Source organism: Jaculus jaculus, chromosome 9, assembly GCF_020740685.1.
Source record: "Jaculus jaculus isolate mJacJac1 chromosome 9, mJacJac1.mat.Y.cur, whole genome shotgun sequence".
NCBI classification, from domain to species: domain Eukaryota; kingdom Metazoa; phylum Chordata; class Mammalia; order Rodentia; family Dipodidae; genus Jaculus; species Jaculus jaculus.
In genome coordinates, this window is record NC_059110.1 from 23,376,167 (window position 1) to 23,397,242 (window position 21,076).

At 37.6% G+C, this 21,076-nt stretch overlaps 1 protein-coding gene across 4 annotated transcripts in view; it reads right to left on the reverse strand.

Annotated features, from left to right (window-relative positions):
• Adgrg6 (adhesion G protein-coupled receptor G6) overlaps positions 1–21,076 on the reverse strand; it is a 136,395-nt gene that overhangs the window by 105,888 nt on the left and 9,431 nt on the right. The gene's annotated exons all lie outside the window — the stretch shown is intronic.

A 21,076-nucleotide genomic window follows, 5' to 3' on the forward strand; every position in this document is an offset into this window, starting at 1 on the left:
AGGACAGTATTATATAATATAAGGATAATATAGTATAACAAGAATAGAGAGGAAAAGTTGCATGAAATAATTATCACTTATGTAATTCATTGTCTTCCTTTCAGAAGCGAAAATTTTAGAGCAGTGAAGAAAATAACTTTCAAATGATTATTTGGCACAAATATCCCTTCTTGGGCCTACTTTTACTTATTAATAAATACAAAATAAATTAATGTATAATCAATTATATACTAAAGTGAAATGATAAGCACTTACATAGGAAAATAATCTGCTTTTGAGCCCTGGGTATTATGTGTGTTTGAACACTTGGTCCTCAGCTGGTGGCCCTGTTTGGGAGGTTTGTAGGATATGGCTCCTGGCTGGAGGCAGGGGATCCCTGTGTGGGTCTTGATGATTTATAGACTGGCTGCATTTCCTGTTTGTTCTCCACTTCCTGACTATAGTGTGATAAATGGGCTTCCCACTCCTGCCATAATGTCTTCACCACCATGATGGAATTTGTACTCAAAACTGTAAACTAAATTAAACCTTTTCCTTCCTTAACTCTACTCATGAATTTGTTCACAGCAGTGTGAAAGTCAGTAATATAATGTGTTACACCTGGAGAGTCTAAACTGGTTGTTTCCCCTTAAAAAAAGAATTTTTTTTTTCTTTCTTTTTTTTTTTTTTTTTTTTGGTTGTTTGAGGTAGGGTCTCACTCTAGCTCAGGCTGATCTGGAAATCACTTTGTAGTCTCAGGGTTGCCTCACTGCAATCCTCCTATCCCTGCCTCCCTCCTGAGTGTTGGGATTAAAGACATGTGCCACCAAGCCCCGCTTCAGACTGCCTTTTTTTAATAAGAGGAAGAATTGGTGTGCCAGGGCCTCCAGCCACTGCAATCAAACTCCACGTGTGCGCCCCCTTGTGGGAATGTGCGACCTTGCGCACTTATGTCACTGCCCATCTGTTTTACATGGGACCTGGAGAGTCGAACATAAGTCCTTAGGCTTTTCAGGAAAGTACCTTAACTGCTAAGCCATCTCTCCGCATATCACTCCAGCCCTAAAAGTTTATTTTTATTTTTCTAAATTTTCGTTTATTTCTTTCTTTCTTTATTTGAGAGCCACAGAGAAAGAGAGAGAAAGAGGCAGATAGAGAGAGAGAGAGAAAGAATGGGCCAGGGCCTCCAGCCACTGCAAAAGAACTCCAGAAGCATGCGCCCCCTTGTGCATCTGGCTAACATGGGTCCTGGAGAATCGAGCCTTGAACCAGGGTCCTTAGGCTTCTCAGGCAAGCATTTAACCACTAAACCATCTCTCCAGCCCTAAAAGTTTATTTTTAAGGTCATTGGATGGAATAAATATTTTTCCAGAGCAGTATCTGCTTCCTCACTGTGCTTATTAATGAGATGATGGCTGACAGCCAATGATAGATGATATAAGTGCATGTCTAGTGGGTCATGCTTTGCTAAAATTTTTATGTAGATTTTCTTATTTAATTGTCTCAGTTATCCTAGGAGGTTGTAGTTATCATGACCTCATTTCAGAGAAGTCAGTTATCCTAAGTCCATCTAACTGGTAAGTAATAAGACCAGCATACTAATATTCTAAATCACAAGTGATCTCCAGAACTCTCCTACCATCTTCTCAAGTAGCCAGCACAGGGATGCAGACATATATAACAAACATATCCTAAATGCTAGATATCCTTCTGAGATACCTCAGGGGAAAATTAAATGATTAAATGAACCTAAAATATCATTGTAATATCTATGAGTTCAAAATAATGGTTTCTAACTTTTAGTCTGTATGAGAATCACTTAGAGGGCTGATACAAGCAGATTGATTAGTTCCACTCCAGAGTTTCAGATGCAGTAGGTCTGAGATGGACCCTCCCACCCAAACTTGCATTTCTACCAAGTTCACCTGTGATAATGTAGGACTAAGAGGTCTTAAGGCCAGATAAACTTTAAGAACCACTGGCAAAACAAACAAACAAACAAACAAAAAAAAAACAATAAAATAAAATAAAATGTCCCTCTTGGCAATAATTCTAGTTGAAATATGAGGGAAGAGACTTTGTTACTGTTATTTATTGGGATCTAAAATCATACCTCGCTCTTCATTAACCAGATGAAATAAATTTAATACGAAAAGAAAAAGCATGTGAGGGTGTGTAGTGTTGGCTTCATATTGGTGAGTTGTTTGGGAAATCATCTCTAAGATAAATGAAAGCATGAAAACAAAGCATTTGAAGTCCAAAGAACTCCATTCTAGGTGTAGTCTATACAATTGTCACTATCACTCAGCTGTTCCTAATTTCAATCTCCTCATCTGTACAGCTAGAAAAATAGCTTGCTAGTTTGTTTTATTTGGGAGGGGTGGATTAGAATCTCTGAGCATAGGCTGGAGACTGTTTCATTCTCCAGTACCCACGAAAAGTCAGATGCACAAAGTTGCACATGCATCTGGAGCTAGTTTGCAATAGCAAGAATCCCTGACATTCTCATATTCCTTCTCTCTTTCTCTCTCCTCTATCTCTATGCTTGCAAGTAAATAACAAATTAAAAACTGAATGTGTACTATATATGAAAACACCAAAAGGAACATGTGAAGTAATAGTATTATTATTCTTATCAATATGACTCACCCTCAAAATATAGGACTTGCTTCCTTTTGATGCAAATTACATTTTATATTGGTTTATGATTATTAATTATTATGAATCAATTACTAGATATTTTAACTCCTACAATTCTTCTGAGGAGGAAACAGAAGGAAATTTAGTGGGGGGGGGGGAAACAGTAAAACGCTTCCTCTTTCAAGAAAAACTTCTGAGTAATAAAGTGACTAAAGACTGGTTATATAATCATCTTGCAAAGAAGAGAGGGAAATACTGGGGGTCAGAAGTTGTGGTTTATTATCAAATACGGGTTGTGAGGAGACACAATTATGGAAAACAATGCATATTTCCCATAAATATTTAATACCTACATTTAAACAAACGTAGTTAACAGTATTCATTCACATGAAGTTTATTCTATGTCTGTACTAACTGAAATCTTTTTCTCGCACTGGTCCCCATCCTGGGTCCAGGAACACTTCCTGTCATGAAAGGTATACTCCACTGTGGAGATTTTTCTAGTCGGTGCACCAAGTTGGTTTTTTTAGGTATTTCCAGTTCTGTCTAGCACTGTAAGAGTTATATTTTTAATTCCTTATAATCACTTTTTTGGTTGTCATTTTCTTAGCTGAAATGATGAATCATTTGCCTTGTCTTTTATTCTATGAGGCTCAAAGCATGAAAACATCTTCACAGAAGTCATAGTATCCCACAGACGAATGCATTACATCTGAAAACAGCAAATACTCCAAAAAGTATTAGAGCAAGATGGGATACTAGTTGTTCATAATTAATCCAAGCTGAGAAATGATACTTTTAAAATGTCCATGATTTGGTACTGAATCATTAAATAATGGAGTGGGAACTTTCTGGATGTTGTCAGTTTCTGAAAGAATGATCTATGTTGGTTAATCTAAAAAGGATGTTCAAAGTGAGGAGATTTATAAGTCAAAAGCAACTACATGCAAGTACAAATCTTGTAAATCTACCAAAAAGTGTCCAACTATGCTCTCACCCCCACTCATAAATACACGTGCCCTGATCACCGCTCCCCCACCCCGGGTGATAGCTCCCCTGTATGGCTCTTTCTACAGATGCGATCACTTCAGCCAGGAGGTCTCTGTCTCCACCTCATAACTGAGTTTTGATAACAGATGATCTCAGTCTCGTAGAATGAGGTGGTTGTTCTTGCGCTATTGATTTAAAAGACCAGTGAGCAGTCAGGGGGCACAAGAAGACAAAACAACCCGGTTCTGTGAAAGGAGTGAGCATTCTGTGCAACAGCCATCTTGAACTATGTTCAAGACCAAAAAAATAAAAAAAGAACAGCCCAATTTCTGAAAAGTTGTATTTCATATTGTTAATGGTTAGGCAGAATGAAATATGGCAATTGTCTTTCTATAATTTTAGTTAGGTTTTAATTCCTGTCTCTTTGAATGAGACTGCAAATTCACCATTTGCAGTAATGATGGGAAAAGGAAACTCGACAATTGGCAATCACTCCATAAAAGGAAACTTTTATTATTAAGGGTACAGAGAATAAATACCTCTAAGTTTTAGTTTGTCTTGATATACTGCTTTAAATTTCCCTACATTATGTTGTCCCCCACCCCCCAAAAACACTTGCTAAACACCAAGTCGAATTATTTTGAAGACACATTTCAAGAATGTAATAAAGCTAGTATCCCAATTATCTTGCCTCTCTTTAAATATTTGCATACTACCTTCCCTTCATCTAGATACATGCATATTTTGCAAACACATTATACTTTATACTTAGCACTGGTATTATAAATTAAACCCGTGTGTACATTTGCCTTCCACTTGTACTTGCTTCCCATTGTTCATAAAATTATCCTGTATTAATGTTGATTCTTTGTTTTATCTACTAGAGATAGTTTTAAATGACTACTTTCTTAAGGGAAACTTTTGCTTTTATGGTTTTTTTAGATGTACCCACCCAACAATTAATGAAAAGATACAAGATCATTTTCCTAGATGGATATCCTATGCTTATTATATATAAAAGTCAAATGATTTTACATATACTTGGTCTTTAGTAAGTAAAAAAAAAGGGGGGGGGATTGAGGACATAGCCAGTAAAGTGCTTTCCTACAAGCCTAAGAACCTAAGTTTTGTCCTCAGAACCCACTTTACAAAAGAGCTGTATGAGGTGGTGCGTGCTTATAATCCCAGGGCTGGGGAGGGGGAGAAAGGTGAATCCCTGTGTCTTTCTGGTCAGTCAGTCTCATGCATCTGGTGAGATCCAAGCCAGTGGGATTATTTTGTCTTTTTTTTTTTTAAGGTATACATTGTTTGAGGGGCAACACCCAGGGTTGTTCTCTGACCTGTACATCCAAACACACCCAAGGGTACATGCATACACACACACACACACACACACACACACACATACACACTCAAAAAAAAAATTCAAAACCCAAAGTTAAAATTGTACAAATGAATCATGTTACAAAACAATTTTAAGTTGCTTATTTGAATTTTGGAATTTCCCTGTGGAATTAACATTGTAAAACTTAGTTAAACCCCCAAAATATCTCATAGCATAGTTTAAAAAATTAATAGCAGCCCCAAATCCACATAATCTCTTGGAGCCTCATGAGTACTTATCGCTGAGCCTCATGGGAGGTGAAAGGTGGGGCTGGGTGGAAGCTCCAGTACTTCTCCTGCCCTGAAAAAGAAGAGGCCTCGTGGACAGCTTGGCTAAGAAAAGACAAAAAGAAGGAAACTTAACAATTGCTTTTAGACAGGCCATCTGCAAGTCCCGAGTTCGGAGGTGATCAACTACTTGGTGAGTGTTTATCGGTCCTGTGTAGTTTTAGTTATACAAAAGATGGTTATGTGAATGGAAAGAAGAAAAACAAGTTACTCATATTCCCACACTTGTTTTAAATGCTCCCTGTGTAAAACAACAACAGCAAAACACTGGAGATGGGTCTTTAGATGAGAAGCACTTTATTCAGTAGCAAAGAAGAGAAAAAATGTGAGGCTGGGGAAATAGCGTACAGGTGGAAATACATATGGAATGCCAGTAAAATGACAATGTTGTTCAATTTGTTTATGTCCTGGATTTTATATAAGGAAATCATGAAGACGGTTTTAAACAGAATGGGTGATGCTAAAGAACCTCAAGTGTCAAATTACTTTAGCAATTAAAAATTTCAAAATTGGGTTGGAGAGATGGCTTAGCGGTTAAGGTGCTTGTTTGTGAAGCCTAAGGACCCAGGTTCCATCCCCTAGTACCCACATAAGCCAGATGTCCAAGGTGGCACATGTGTCTAGATTTGCAATAGCATGTGGCCTTGGTATGCCCATTCTCTCTCTGTCTCTCTCAAATAAATAACATACATACATATAGATATTCAAAATTCCTTGGCAAATCACCCTTAAAAAGGTGTTTATATGAAAGCAGTTTCTTGATAGATTGCACAAGAAGACAATCAATTTTCTTTCTTTCAAAAACAATTGTTGCTGTGTGTATGTGTGTGTGTGTGTGTGCGTGTGTGTGTGTGTGTGTGTGTATTTGTGCATGTGCACACATGCATATGTGTGAGTGCATGTAGAGGTAAGGACAATTTTGAGGTATTATGCTCCACTTCCTTTAAACAGGGGCTTTTGAATAGCTAGAGTACAAACATCAGACTTGGATTCTCTCAGGTTACCACATTGGGATCATAGATGCATGCATGACTTTGCATTTGGCTTTATGTGGTGGCTTGGGAATTGAACCTGGGCCAGTAGGCTTTACATGCAAGCCCCCTTTAAATGCTAAGCCGTCTCCCCAGCCTCAGTTTTCAGATATTAAAAAAGGTAAGTAAGAGGCAGGTGAGGCCCTGAATAGAAGGAAAACCACTCAAGAATGCAGGTAGGCAAGATATGTCACTGTGTTAGCAAACGGGCTAGATTTCAGTGAGCTGCTGCCAAGAATGGGTCAAAGATAATCTTTGAAATGTTGATTCTGGATGAAAAGTAAATGACACATAATATTGAACTCAGGAAGAAGTTGAAATTGCAGACCTCGGATTGCTTCACAGGAGTCCGCGTGTATCTCCTAATCAACCTGCGATTAACTGGTTCCTTAGACTGATCTACATTCATGACTTTGTAAAACACACTGAGTGTTGTTGTATGCTTATTAGATTTCTTTCTCAAACTTACTTTTGATAATTGTACTTAATAATATAATTGTACTTCATAATAACACTTCAAAATGTGTAAGATAATATATGAACACTAAAATATCCAAGTAAAATAATATATAATTATAATATATAATTATTAATTAATGTAAAATATAATATATAATTATATAAAACATGCTTGTATGGCTAGAAAAATTATTTATAAGAATAAAAATTTTCAATATCAATTAAATTCAAGTATAATGACTTTCCTACTATAAGTTGTAAAATTGTTTAAAATAAGGATTTTGCAAACTATTTTGTAAGGCATTTGAATTTAAAAACTACTAATGATGGGCTTGAGAGATAACTTAGCAGTTAAGGCCTGTGAAGCAAGGACCCAGGTTCAACTCCCCAGATCCCATGTAAGCCAGATGCACAACATGACACATGTACAAGGTTATGCATGCACACAAGGTGACTCACATGCCTGGAGTTCAATTACAGTGCCCAGAGGCCCAGGCATGCCAATCTCCCCCTACCCCCTCTCCTAAAAAACCAAGGAAAATATCTGAACAGAAAATGTTGCTTAAAGGATGCTCTTCCAAAAAAGAAAACTATGAATGATGAGTAAGGGGAATGCTTTAGACACAAGAGACAACCATGAGCTCCAAACAATAGATCTATCCCCAACCAAAAGGACTTCATTTGATATCAAATGATGGGAAAAGGAACCTAGGCAGTTATTTTGATTTTAAGTATAACTTAAAGGGACTTCTGGTACCACCCATGCTTAAGTAACAAGTTCTGTACTTCCCCTGACATCATAAAAAATCATAAAACTGCACAATGCATTTTCAATCGTGAGAAAACTACTGGGAAAAAAAACAACAACAACCTGATTCTTGAGAGGAAAGGGGCACATGATTTCAGCACTGTATTTTCTCTGGGTTTGGAGTCACTTCTGCAGCACAGATAGAGCCATGTGTGGTTTCAGACTTGGATCAAAGGCACCATTGGAATCATGATAACATGCACAGCTTTCCACGAAAATAAAATGTCCTGACCAATGCCTACAGCTAATGACACTGAACAAGTCACACATGTCCTAACAGAAAACACTTGTCAAATCAGCTTCAAGTTCAAACTTGTATGAAACTCAGACATAAGATCAGGGTCTGAGATATGAACATGGCACTACCCATTTTTTTTTTTTAAGACAGGGCTTCACTGTTTTAGGCAGGCTATTCTCACTATGTACACCAGGCTAGGCTCAACCTCGCAAAAATTCTCCTATCTCTGCCTCCTGATACTAGGACTACAGGGGTGTGCTCCACCATGCTAAGCTCTCAGATGCTTCTTTTGGTAATACTGAAGTTCAGAATTACATCATTTTAACCCCTGGGAGCTCCTGATTATATATATTCTTCCTCATGTTACTCAACCAGTACCTTTCAGGTTCAGGTGTTTCTGTGTAACCTATGAGTCATCTTGGAACTTAATATTAACAGTTGATGATTATAGGTTTTATGATTTTTGTGTTAATCAATAGCCTCATTCTCATTACATCCATCATAGGTAAAAATGACCTTTATCAGAGTGACACTCATAGCAGGTGCTTCTTCAGAAATGAGACCATCTTGACTGATGCTTTCAACTCACTACTTACCCAAGTGACTTCCCCAGTCAGTAGCCAGGACAGAACAAATAATGCCTCAGAAGCCACTCACCAGATGCTGAGTCTATTATAGGTCACGATTTTCAAGTGCTTCATTGCGGTTCATTTTGTGTCCCGGGTTTTATACTTTCCGAGCAATCTAATCTACAAAGAGACTTTGAGTTTTCAAGAACACTATAATAAATGACTTTATAGTAAATAAGTGATAAAAACCACTCCATTAAAGAAAAAACAAGTAATCAGAAAGACAAATAATACAATGACAACAAATGGAGTGAATTTTCCTGAACCACCCCTTAGTTTTAAATCTGATTTTCATTGAAGATGTCAAGTCAAACATGATCTGTCAACCTCCCATAAAGTCAGGTAAGAAAAGAAAATACACTACATGTATGAAGGTATGAATGGAAAATATAACTAAGAAACACAAGATATGCTGATCACTGTATTTGTTTTGTTAAATATAAGAAGCCTTCTAGAAAAGGAGCTGCTAGCCATAGAGACAACCTGAATTTTGCATTTGAGTTGAGGCTGAAGGAGAAAGAAAAAGGCACTTAGCCTTCAGTTTGATGAGTCTCTATGCTTTGCAGCCAAGTGATGCCCCCAACCCTTGAAATATTCCTAGTTATTGAGCACATGTAAATAAGAATCACTAATACAAATAGAGTCATTCTGTATTTTCCTTTCCTACTATCCAAAATGTCCTGTCAAATAGAATAAAGAAGTCATGTTTCAGAAAGCCATTATGTATTTCTAGATACATTCAAGAAATGGTTGAGTGACTGAAATCTTGATAGTTCTGAGCATACTGGCATTCTTGTATCCTAAATTTATTTCCAAAATATTTTAATGAGATAAGATGAAACATAATTTACATATAATGAAATGTACATATTTTAAACATGCTATTTGATAACTAATAGAATCTATTTCCCTTTGCAATAAGATTATAATCACCATTTAAGACATTCCCATCCACCTAGACTATCTTACTATGCTCCCTCCCAGTCAGCTATTCCCTGCAGGTAACATGGTTCTGACTTTTATTTATCATTATGACTCAAGGGCACTTATTCCATATTTCATATAATCATAATCTCAGCATGTGTACCTATGTCCCCTCATTATTAACCATGTCTCAACTCACATTGCCATAGGTCTCTATAGGTCAAATGACTTCTGCTGAGTAATACTCTACTTTGTGAAACTAATTAAGTCTATTTAAATTTAATAAGCACATGCCCTTTTTCTGTTTGGGACTATTACAAGTAAACAATATTATGAGATTCTTATATAAAGTTCTCTGTGAACAAATGCATTTATTTCACTGGATAAGGACCCCATAATAGCAGAGAATGTACATGTAACTGAAACCATCTCAGTCTTTCTAGGCAGTTGTACTATTTTACATTTGTGTCACAATGCATGAAAGCTCCCATTGGCTCTCATCTTCCCCAACAGCAGTCAATTCCAGTATTTTTGGTTTTGCATGAATAATGTAACCAGGTGAAGTTTATATATTCTGACCTATAAGCCACAAGGACTTCTGACTGATTTTACCAAAAACTAATGAAGAATATTTTTATATCAAAACAATAAATTATGACTTACAGCATATGTAAAAGTTTATATTTTATTTATCTCTGTTTCCCACAAATGTGGATTTTAGACTTAAATTGGTCCCAAATTGCCAATTCAAAGTACATTCAAATATACAGTCACTTGCCACATGGCATTTCTGTCAACAGGCCATATATAGAACAGTGGTCCCATAAGATTATGTCATCTGGTAACAATTATATCATCATGGCATTTTAGTTTGTGTAAGTCCACTCTGTGATGATACCATTCACACAATGAGGGAGTTACCTGATGAAATATTTCTCTGACTGCATCCTTAGGTGATACATGGCCGTCATGATAATAAGATAATGGCTACTACAAAGTAGCAGTAAAAACACACCTTTCTCTCAATATCACGAAAACAAATCCCTTTGAAATAACTATCAGAACAACTGCCTTAGAAACATTTAAAAGGTAATATGAGTGTGGAGCCATATTCAACAGAAGAGGTATAAGAATATAAAATGGAACTAACTACAGAAATCAGGATATAAATCTGATTTAAACGAGGGGATGGGGAGGAAGGCGTACAAATGATTAGGAAATTACAGGCTTGTGCAGGAGCAATTTGAAAACATGTAAACCTCTGTGACAAGAGCCTATATTTTCATAGTAGAACGTAAGTTGACTAAACTCTAAATCATGAGGCATTTCATTTGGGAAGCAACACTTCTTCCCTAGCCAGTCGTTTCTTTCTTTCTTTTTCTGTTTACCTATCTTTCTATCTATCTGTCTGTCTATCTGTATATCTATCTATCTATCTATCTATCTATCTATCTATCTATCTATCTATCTATCTATCTTTTATTTTGATGTGACAGAGAGAGAGACATAGATAGAGAGAGAGCATGAGGTGGAGGAGAGAATTGGCACGCCAGGGTCTCCAGCCACTGCAATCGAACTCCAGGTGCTTATGCTATCTGTGTGCATGTGTGACCTTGTGCGCTTGCATCACCTTGTGCATCTGGGTTACATGGAATTTGCAGAGTAGAACATGGGTCTGTAGGTTTTGCAAGCATGCACCTTAACTGCTAAGCCATCTCTCTAGCCCCTAACCAGACTTTCTATGGAGAAAGTTCTTTGTGTTCTCACCAAAAACAATGTTATCAAAGCAAACATGTCTTCTGCTTCCAGAAATGATTCATCTTTCTCCATCCCCATACCTGTCCTCCATCTTCTTTCTCTCATCACTGAGGAATGACACCTGATGGCATAGTCAACTTCCACCGCAGCAGTTTGACAACCAGCTACCCAGTCTAATTGCAGGGAACTCTGTCAAGATGGTCAATGAAGCCACACAAAGTTGTGCGATAATGTGTGTATCATCTTTAAGACCTGTTAAACATTTTCTCCTCCACAAAAACTTTTCTGAGATGCTTTCTGTCATTACTTAATGTCTGATCTGCCATCTTACTAAATCACATGTCACATTGCATACCATGACTTTTTCCCATGTTATGCCCTCCCCAGAAAGCTATGACTCAGCTTTGAATAGTCAGGGAAAGAGGCATAGATGTATTATGTAGGTCAATAGGTCAATAAATAGATATAGACTGATTGATCTCAAGTCTTAGGATGTTATGAAAAATGCTTAGCTTTTCAAGTCTAAGAGTATCGTTACTAACCCTATAACTCCAGCATTACAATACTGTAACAAATGTTGAACATACTTAAATAATAGTTTGAGGAGGAGGTTATGATTAAAAGAATCTAACATTTTTGTTGTTGTTGTTGTTTGAGGTAGGGTCTCATTCTAGACCAGGCTGAACTGGAATTCACTATGGAGTCTCAGGGTGGCCTTGAACTCATGACAATCCTCCTACCTCTGCCTCCCGAGTGCTGGGATTAAAGGCGTGTGCCACCACGCCCGGCAAGAGAATCTAACTTTAAAAAAAAGTTTTTATTATTGCAGTTGACATACAAAGATTTAGGTATCATTCTGGCATTTTCAAATGCTATTTTTTACTTGACTCCCATCCCCTCTTCTCTCCCCAAACTCCTTTTCCCCATTTCCTCTTCCCCCAATATCTATTCCCTTCTTCCTAAATGTACATACTTAGAGATATTACAAGTAAGACCTGCATATCAATGAGGATATTCATTTTGGTGTTTTTGAGCTTGCAACACTTTGATTAATATAAATCTTTCCAGGTACATCCAATTTCCTACAAGTTCCATAATTTCATTTTTGTGCACTGCTGAAAAGAATTGCATTGCATATATACTGCATTTGTTTCTTTTCTTTTCTTTCTTTCTTTCTTTTTTTTTTTTTCAATGTAGGGTTTCACTGTAGCCCAGGCTGATCTGGAATTCACTATGTAGTTTTATGGTGGCCTTGCACTCATGGCAATCCTCCTACCTCTGCCTCTTAAGTGATGGGATTAAAGGTGTGTGCCACCATGCCTGGCTATGCCACATTTTCATTATCCATTCATCTGTTGATGGGTATCTGAGCTGATCTCAATTCTCAGCTATTGTAAACAGAGCAGCAATAAACATGGATGTGTAAGCATCTCTGAAGCAGAGTGTGAGGTCTAAGCCCAGGAGTGTTATAGCTGGGCCATATGTATGGGAGATCTATTTCTAATTGATTTAATTTTTTTTTTATTTGAAAGAGTGAGACAGGGAAAGAGGGAGAGACAGAAAGAGAGAGAGTGAGAGAAAGAGAGACAGAATGGGCATTCTTCAGCCACTGCAAACAAACTCCAGACACATGTGCCACCTTGTCCATTTGGCTTACATGGATCCTGGGGAATCAAACTAAGGCTCTTGGGTTTTGCAAGCAAACACCTTAACCGCTGAGCCATTGCTGCAGCCCTATTTTTTTTGATATACTGCTATACTAATTTCCATAAAGTCTGTACTAGCTTGTACTCCCACTTACAGTGAATAAAAGTTCCTATTTCCGCACACCCTCACCAACAGTTGTCACTTTTGAAGACAGTCAATCTGGTAGTTAGGGATGTTGACTATTTTAAAGTACTTATTAGCCATTTATATTTCTTCTTATGAACTAATGACAGGTCTGGTCATTTCATTAATGCATTCAATGATTGGCAGTTTTAATTTTAGTATTTTTTTTGCAGTTCCTTGTAAATTCTGGTTATTAGCCCATTTATGACATATACCTGTGGGCTGTTTATTAAGAAAATCTAATTTTTATATCAGCTACATATACTCCATTAAGAGAAAGTCCAAATCTCAGCACCGTAGCTTGGAAAGCTACCCAGTTCTTTTGAACCGGGTCTGCTGGACATGTCTTCCATGGTAGTAGAGTCCACATTGTCTTACATTTCCAAATGGACTCTATCTCCAACAGAGAAAATGGTTTAAAATTTACAAAAAAAAAAAAAATCCCCTCATGTGGTTACTGAATAGGTAGGCCTCTGTAATTCATGTGCACCTTTTTGCTTCATAATCGTTCATCGATTGAGAAAATTTTTGTAATTTTTTGTTGTTGTTTTTGTTTTTTGAGGTTAGGTCTTGCTCTGGGCCAGGGTGACCCGGAATTCACTATGCAGTCTCAAGGTGGCCTCAAACTCACAGAAATTTTCCTACCTCTGGCTCCCAAGTGCTGGGATCAAACCTGTGTGCATATGTATACCACCAATTCAGGTGAAGCTGGTTTAGGAATGACTGACTGTAAATGGTATTTTGCTATAAAATGCATCCCAGTTCAATTTATTTTCCAGAGCAAACGATTCATTTAGGTAACAAGCTGTGAATGGGCTTATGGTTTTTCTAAAAGAAAATTAACTTTAACTCTAAAGTGGTCACTTTTTAAATCTCCTACTGGGCTACTTGATTCCTCTCTGAGAGTATTTTAAGTAGAAGGTTAAGTTTAGTCTAGATGTTAGCAAACACCACCCATGTGCTGACCAGGGACCTTGTTTTCCTTCCAAGAGTTTAACTGTCTTAGTTTGATGGAGAGGAAAGAATACTGATGTGACTTCATGTTCACTATGGGGTGAACATATTTTCTCATCTAACCTCCCAACTTGACTCTAGCTTCATGGACTTAAAAAACATATTTTTATTTATTTATTTATTTGAGAGAGAAAGAGGCAGAGAGAAGGGGAGAGAATGGGTGCAACAGGGCCTCCAGCCACTGCAAATCAAATGAGCTCTAGATCCATATGCCACCTTGTGCATCTGTCTTTACATGGGTACTGGGGAATGGAACCTGGGTCCTTTAGCTTGGCAGAAAAGCACCTTATCTGCTAAGACATCTCTGTAATCCTGCATGGCTTTTAAACTATATTTATTCATTAAATTTGAAACATGCTTATGTTTGTTTCTTTGTCTTTGGTTCTCCATTTTTTATTTTAATTACTGAATAATGCGATATTCAAGCCTTAGTAAGACCAGTGTCAAAAAGCACATATTCTATTTACTGAAAATGAAGGGGAAAAAATCTCCTTAAAGAATTAATCATTTTATAGACTATGGAGATGGCTTAGCACTTAAGGTGTTTGCCTGCAAATCCAAAGGACCCAGGTTCATTTCCCTGGTACCCACATAAAACCAGATGTGCAAGGTGGCATATGCATTTGGAGTTTATGCAGTGGCTGGAGATCTGGCACTCTTATTCTTTCTTTCTCTCTCTCTCTTGTTCACTCTCTCTCTATCTATCTATATCTGTCTGTCTGTCTGTCTCTTAAATAAATAAATAAAAATAAGATATATTTAAAAGAATTATCTATTTGGGCTGGAGGGATGACTTAGTGGTTGTAGCATTTGCCTGCAAAGCCAAAGGACCCAGGTTCAATTCCCCAGGACCCATGTAAGCCAGAAGCACAAGGGGGGGGGCACGCATTTGGCATTCTTTTGCAGTGGCTGGGGGCCCTTGCATACCTATTCTCTCTCTCCTCTCTCTCACACTCTCTTTGTCTCTCTCCCTCTTTCTCTGTCAAATAAATAAAAATAAAACATTTTTAAAAGGAATTAATCATTTGAGATAACTGGAAAAATGTTTCCTGCAAAAGGTTATATGTCCATGTGGTTCTTGGAATATAAAATGTCCCCCACGGTCTCATGTATTTTGAACAGGTGGTCTGTAGCTGGTGACAGTTCAGGAAAATGGCGAAGCCTTTGGGAGGTGGAGCCTGGCTAGAAGAGGTCAGTTAGTGGGGGGGGGGGGACTTGAGGTTTGCAAGTCCTGCCCATTAGGTGTTCGAGCTACCTCACTCAGATGACTCCCTCCCCCTGCTGCTCTGACAAGATGGGGCACTCAGTTGCCTGCTCTGCCATTCATACTTTCTCTGGCATGGTGAATCTTTTCCTCCAGTCTGTAAGGTGAAATAGTCCATTTCTGCCCATAAGCTAACAATGTGAAGATAATGGTAACAGTACCTTTCAAAGCCTAAAGTTTTCCAAAGCTTGTTTAGTGCAAGAAAGTTATCATCCTCATCTCTAGGTCTATTTCAGTTTATAAACCAAGATGATAAAATTGAACAGAGTGACACACAAGAGAAGATTTTGAAAAGAAACAAATCTCTATGCGTAAAACACCAGGCTGCATCACACGTGCACTGTCCGTGATTGAACCATAGTCTAAGGCAGTCTGCAAGGCTTCCAGGATGAGCTCCTCACAATAGGTTTTCTTTCTTTCTTTCTTTTTTTTTTTTGTTTTAATCTGACAACTTCCGATGATAGGGGATTTAAAGGGTTGATGCTTTCATTTTCTTGGAAATCAATTGCTAGTGAAGTCATGTGGTCTTGCAGCATCTTCTCTCTGGTTCTAGGTTTGCTCTTTCAATTGTTTAGACCACCATTTTATTCCTGAAAACTTCATTATTCCAAAGTAAAGGTCATTTCTCCCTCCCTCCCTCTCTCTCTCTCTCTCTCCCCCTTAGATTCAATAGAAGCGTTACTTCTCACAAAGGTTGTTACACGGGGCTGGAGAGATAGCACAGCAGTTAACAGCACTTCCTGTACAAACATGAGCGCCTGTGGAGGCCTGAGCCTGCTGAGTGTAATTTCCCAGAACTCACTTAAACATCTGGGCGTGGCCAAATATGTGATAACCCTGGTCCTGCAGGGAACAGCGACCTGAGAATCACCGCGGCTTGCGACAACAGCAAACTCTTGAATCAGTTTTTCAAGGAAGAACGGGTTTTCGTGCGATGTTGTAGGAACACTCAACATTCTCCTTGAGACTAACATGTGCAGCACACAGAGCACCACATCTGAACACAGAGGTTCATATGCCACATACGTGCACCCTCCACATCACAGTTGCTACACACACACACACGCACACACAGATTGCTACACAGAGGCAAATATATTGTGCCTAACAGAAAGGCAGTCATTATTACAAGTACTGTCCACAGTTACAAGTGGCCCCAGAGATGTAACTTGTTGCTGAACACAGAGGTAGGTCTGGAACTTTCCTAAGATGTTTAGAGATTCAACCCCAAGCTGCCCGACATGGTCTAGCTAGCCTATGATTAGGAATGCTCCTAATCGATGACACCTGTAACTGGAGGGCAGCATGATGGGACCAGTGAAGGGAGGGCCCTGTGGCGGCAACCCTTTCTTCCCAACTCCGTCATCTAAGCGTCAGCCTCACTGGTGATCCCATTATGCTGGTCTGTCACTTGGGATGGACATTCTGGTAACAAATAAGTCACACCCATTCTATATTTGGCTAACTGATTTTGTAACTCTTCACATAGGAGTTCCTATTTAACTTCATCCAATTCAGATAATGCAATAGTAGATGAAGGAAATGATCTGGAAAGGCTCTTTTGACCTAGGATCTGATGGGAAGAGAAACATTAGGGTGAAAGTTTAAATAGTGATTCAGAGCATGTCACCCCTGATGGAAACATACGTGTAGCGAATTCGTAGCAATCTGGACATTCAAATGCATAACTGCTTTAAATTTTTCTGCAGATATACAAAAGGAACATTTTTCTGGACAGTTGAAAACCTTCCAGCCAAATCTTCAAGCGTGTACAAAATATCTGATTAACCCTTAAATGCGGATTGCAGTGTAGTAGATACAAGCTTAAAACTGCTCATCCTATGATCATGACAGAAAGTGACACATGAACAGAACACGTGTGATTCTTGCTATCCAATGACCTGCTTCCTAAGTACTTGTGGTTTGCTCCAGTCTAAAAAGTACCCAGCAGGTCAGGTCAGAATGAACTTTCAGAATCATTTCCCCTTCTGGCTACTCATGTCTCACAGATGTCAGAACAACACGGAGCTTTGAATCAATGTGCTGATATCACTGATTTTCAGGAGCAGGGAGGCTCCTCCCTCAGTGCTCATGACTAAGGGTATCTGTGTAAAAACAGGATCCGGTTGCTTAGGAATTCATTGGCTCATGAATGTTTGTTCCCTACTCTACTCGAAGCTATAACCGTCTGCCTACTTTGATACCATCATTCATCTTCATAGGCATGGAGAGTCACACCTTTTCAGGGATTCTAAACAAGTGAAGAAAGCCAGAGTAACAGTTAAGTGACTCACATAAAATTAGTTTGGTCATATATATAAACAGCCATATTTCCATTTTTAAATGTGGACTTTAAAAAATATCCATCTAGTCTTAAAATAACTTAAATAAAAACAAAACATGCTCATTTAACCAACACAAAAATTCAGATGTATCTAAAATTCCACTGTCCTCCACCTTCTCCCTCTAAGCTAGGCTGCTGATGTTTTTGAAAGCTTGATATTCCCCATTCCATGATTAATTATGTTTATATAGTTTTATACAAACATACATATATAATACATCACAGCTTTATATTATCCATATTACAAATGTGGGATAGTCTCACATTTTGTTTTATAGTTTGCTTTTTAACTAAACATTACTATTTAGTTAAGAGATGACAATGTAAGATAATATGCATGGTTTGACTATTCTGCTTTGAAGGGTACACGGTATTTTACAGTATAAATATAAACTAATTTTTATAATCATTCCCTTGTTGATAGATAATTATTTTTTTCAATTGTTTGCCACTGCTATGATTATATACTGATAAGTATATTTTTACATGTGCATTTTTGTATGAGATACTTACATGTTGCAGTAATATCCAAAATAATATACATATTCATAAGTTTTTAGACAAATTTCCCCATTACTCTCCCAAAAGAGAACCAATATGTTGTTTTCATGGTCTTCAACTTTTTTGATGTTATAAAATGTTGTCAAGGTAGCACATAAAACAATAATCATAAATTTTTATTTTAATTTGCATTTATGCAGGACCAGTTTACAAATCCAATGGTTGTTTTGTTTTCTTTCTTATTAAAAGTTATCACCAATCAGGCAACAACGAGCTGTTTTCTACACTATTTTTAAAACTTTGAATGGTACAAACCTCCTACATCACTGGCTTTGTAAGATTCACATAGAAATATGGTGTTAACCAACCAACTTGGAGAACCTTGATATTGCAATTCTGTTCCATAAATTAAAATATAGATGGGGCTGGAGAGATGGCTTAGCAGTTAAGCGCTTGCCTGTGAAGCCTAAGGACCCCGGTTCGAGGCTCGGTTCCCCAGGTCCCACGTTAGCCAGATGCACAAGGAGGCGCACGCGTCTGGAGTTCGTTTGCAGAGGCTGGAAGCCCTGGCGCACCCATTCTCTCTCTCTCCCTCTATCTCTCTTTCTCTCTGTGTCTGTCGCTCTCAAATAAATAAATAAATAAATAATTTAAAAAATATATATAGATGTTAATGGAATTGAAGTATATTATTTTTAACTTCTGTCATCCAAACTGTCAATTTTCACAACCTGAAGAGGTTTGCCAACTTCCAGACTAGATATCACAATCAAATTTCCACAATACCAGCAACAAAAAGAAAAAGCAAAATTGTGCAGATTAATACAAGGGTGATCCAACATAGTGGGGCACCTCTGAATTCTGAGATGGGAAGGAATATCAGAGGTAGCAATAATTAAAAGAAGAAAATATCAGCCTGGGCTTGGTCACATATGTCTTTAACCCCAGCACTTGGGAAGGTGGGAGGCAGAGGCAGGAGGATCACTGTTAAGTGCCAGGATCTACAGTGTGAGTTCCAGATTGGCCTGGGTTAAAGTGAGACCCTACTTCAAAAAAAGGAAAGAGTATCAAAAAATGAAAAAAGAAAAGAAGCAAAAAAACAGATCTCTTAAAAGAATTCTTAGGGACAGGGGACAGTGCTAGGATTTCCAGATCAAGGAATAAAACATAACTGTTACATTTCAATGTTAAGGCTAAGAGTTACATCATATAAGAGTTACATATATCTACAGTAATTACTGTAATTTTAAATGGCTTGTGAGATCTTTTAAGGAACATCACACCTAAGTTACTATAAGAGACAATACTTTCATAGTAAACTTTCCCTAATCACCTCAAAAGTGTTTGGGGGGGGCAGAATTTTTGGCATTTGTTTGTGAGATGGCTACACATTAAATGAGTCATGGGTAGAGAGGTATTATTGACACAAAAATATTCTGAATACAAAAACTGTATGTGATGAAGCCTTATTTGATACAGACTAAGAACCGGGCAATGAAAACATTTTTAAAAAGAAAGAATATCTAGGAAGAGAGAGTCACTGAACAAGCTGAACTTTAGATTACTGTGCCCTGGAGATGGCTGCCTTCGAACATTCTCTACCCTCAGGGCTTCTCTTCCCTCAGCCCAACCCCAGTCTTGTTGATATAACTTAATTTGCTTAAAAGCATGTATCTCGTGTCACTTATTCAAAAGACTAGAAATTTAGGAATGTAAATGTATCAATTAAAATGATGAGATCTAAAATCCAAAGTCCCAATTTGAGGTACGATGGTTTGTAGATGTTGGAAGTTTACAAAGTCATGACCTCCCAAAAATGAAAGTACATAGACCACAACTAATTTTCACCTCATAATTTATCTTACATCATGCAACTGGTTCTTGGAGAACCACTTTGAAAGTTAAGAAATAGTTCAACACTGTACATCATAAAAATTCCATGTATGCTTCTTTCAGATCTCTTTACAAGTGTCTTTCTTCTTTTGGCAAAGACTAAGAAATAGACTGACTTTATAAAGATATTCTAGCAAATACACCCAAAAACTCACTCAAAGATCAGTTTTGTTTTGAAAAATTTAAACAAGTGCCAAGGATTTTCCAAACAAGTAGCTGAAACCCTTGAAATACTTGGAGGTCTGGAGAAAAGAATTTACATGTTGCAGAGCATGGAATTTCTTGATCCATGAGTAAGCAATTTTTATAAGTAAGCTATTTCAAATATCTCTTAGATGTTCTTATATCACGTAGACATATCTATGAAATTTATAATTCTTGATTAAGCCCTAAATAGTAATGACATATCACTTTAAGAATAGTGATTTGGCTGGGCATCGTGGTGCATGCCTTGAATCCCAGCACTTGGGAGACAGAGGTAGGAGGATTGACATGAGTTCAAAACCATCCTGAGACTTCATAGTAAATTCAAGGTCAGCCTGAGCTACAGTGAGATGCTACTTCAAAACACCAAAATAAAAGAATAGTGATTTGGGGCTGGGGAGAATGTTCAGTGGTTAAAGCACTTTCTTTCAAAGCCGCATCTGGATTCAACTCCCCAGTAAGCACATAAAGCCAGATGCACAAAGTGGTACATGCATCTGAAGCTCAATGCAGTGGCAAGAGGCTCTGCTACATCCATATATCCCCCCACCCATTAAATAAAAAATATTTTTACAAAAGGACCCTCCCACGTGATTTTTTTTGAAAAGAATAGTGATTTTATTAATTGACATTTCAGGTTATTCTAGTAGAAAAAATAATAAGATTAATACACAAGGATAAAATAAAGTGGACTTAAGAGAAATGCAATTTTGTTGATGACAAAAGCAAATGAAGGAAGGGACAGCTTCCCTTTAAGCATTATTTACATTCCTCAGTCTGGTTGATTGCCTTATATATTTTACTTCTAAAATATTGTAATTAAAATTGTGTTTTCATACTTGGTAGACTAAATCAACTACAAAGGAGAAGGCATAATTCCAAGTTACTCTTTGTATAAT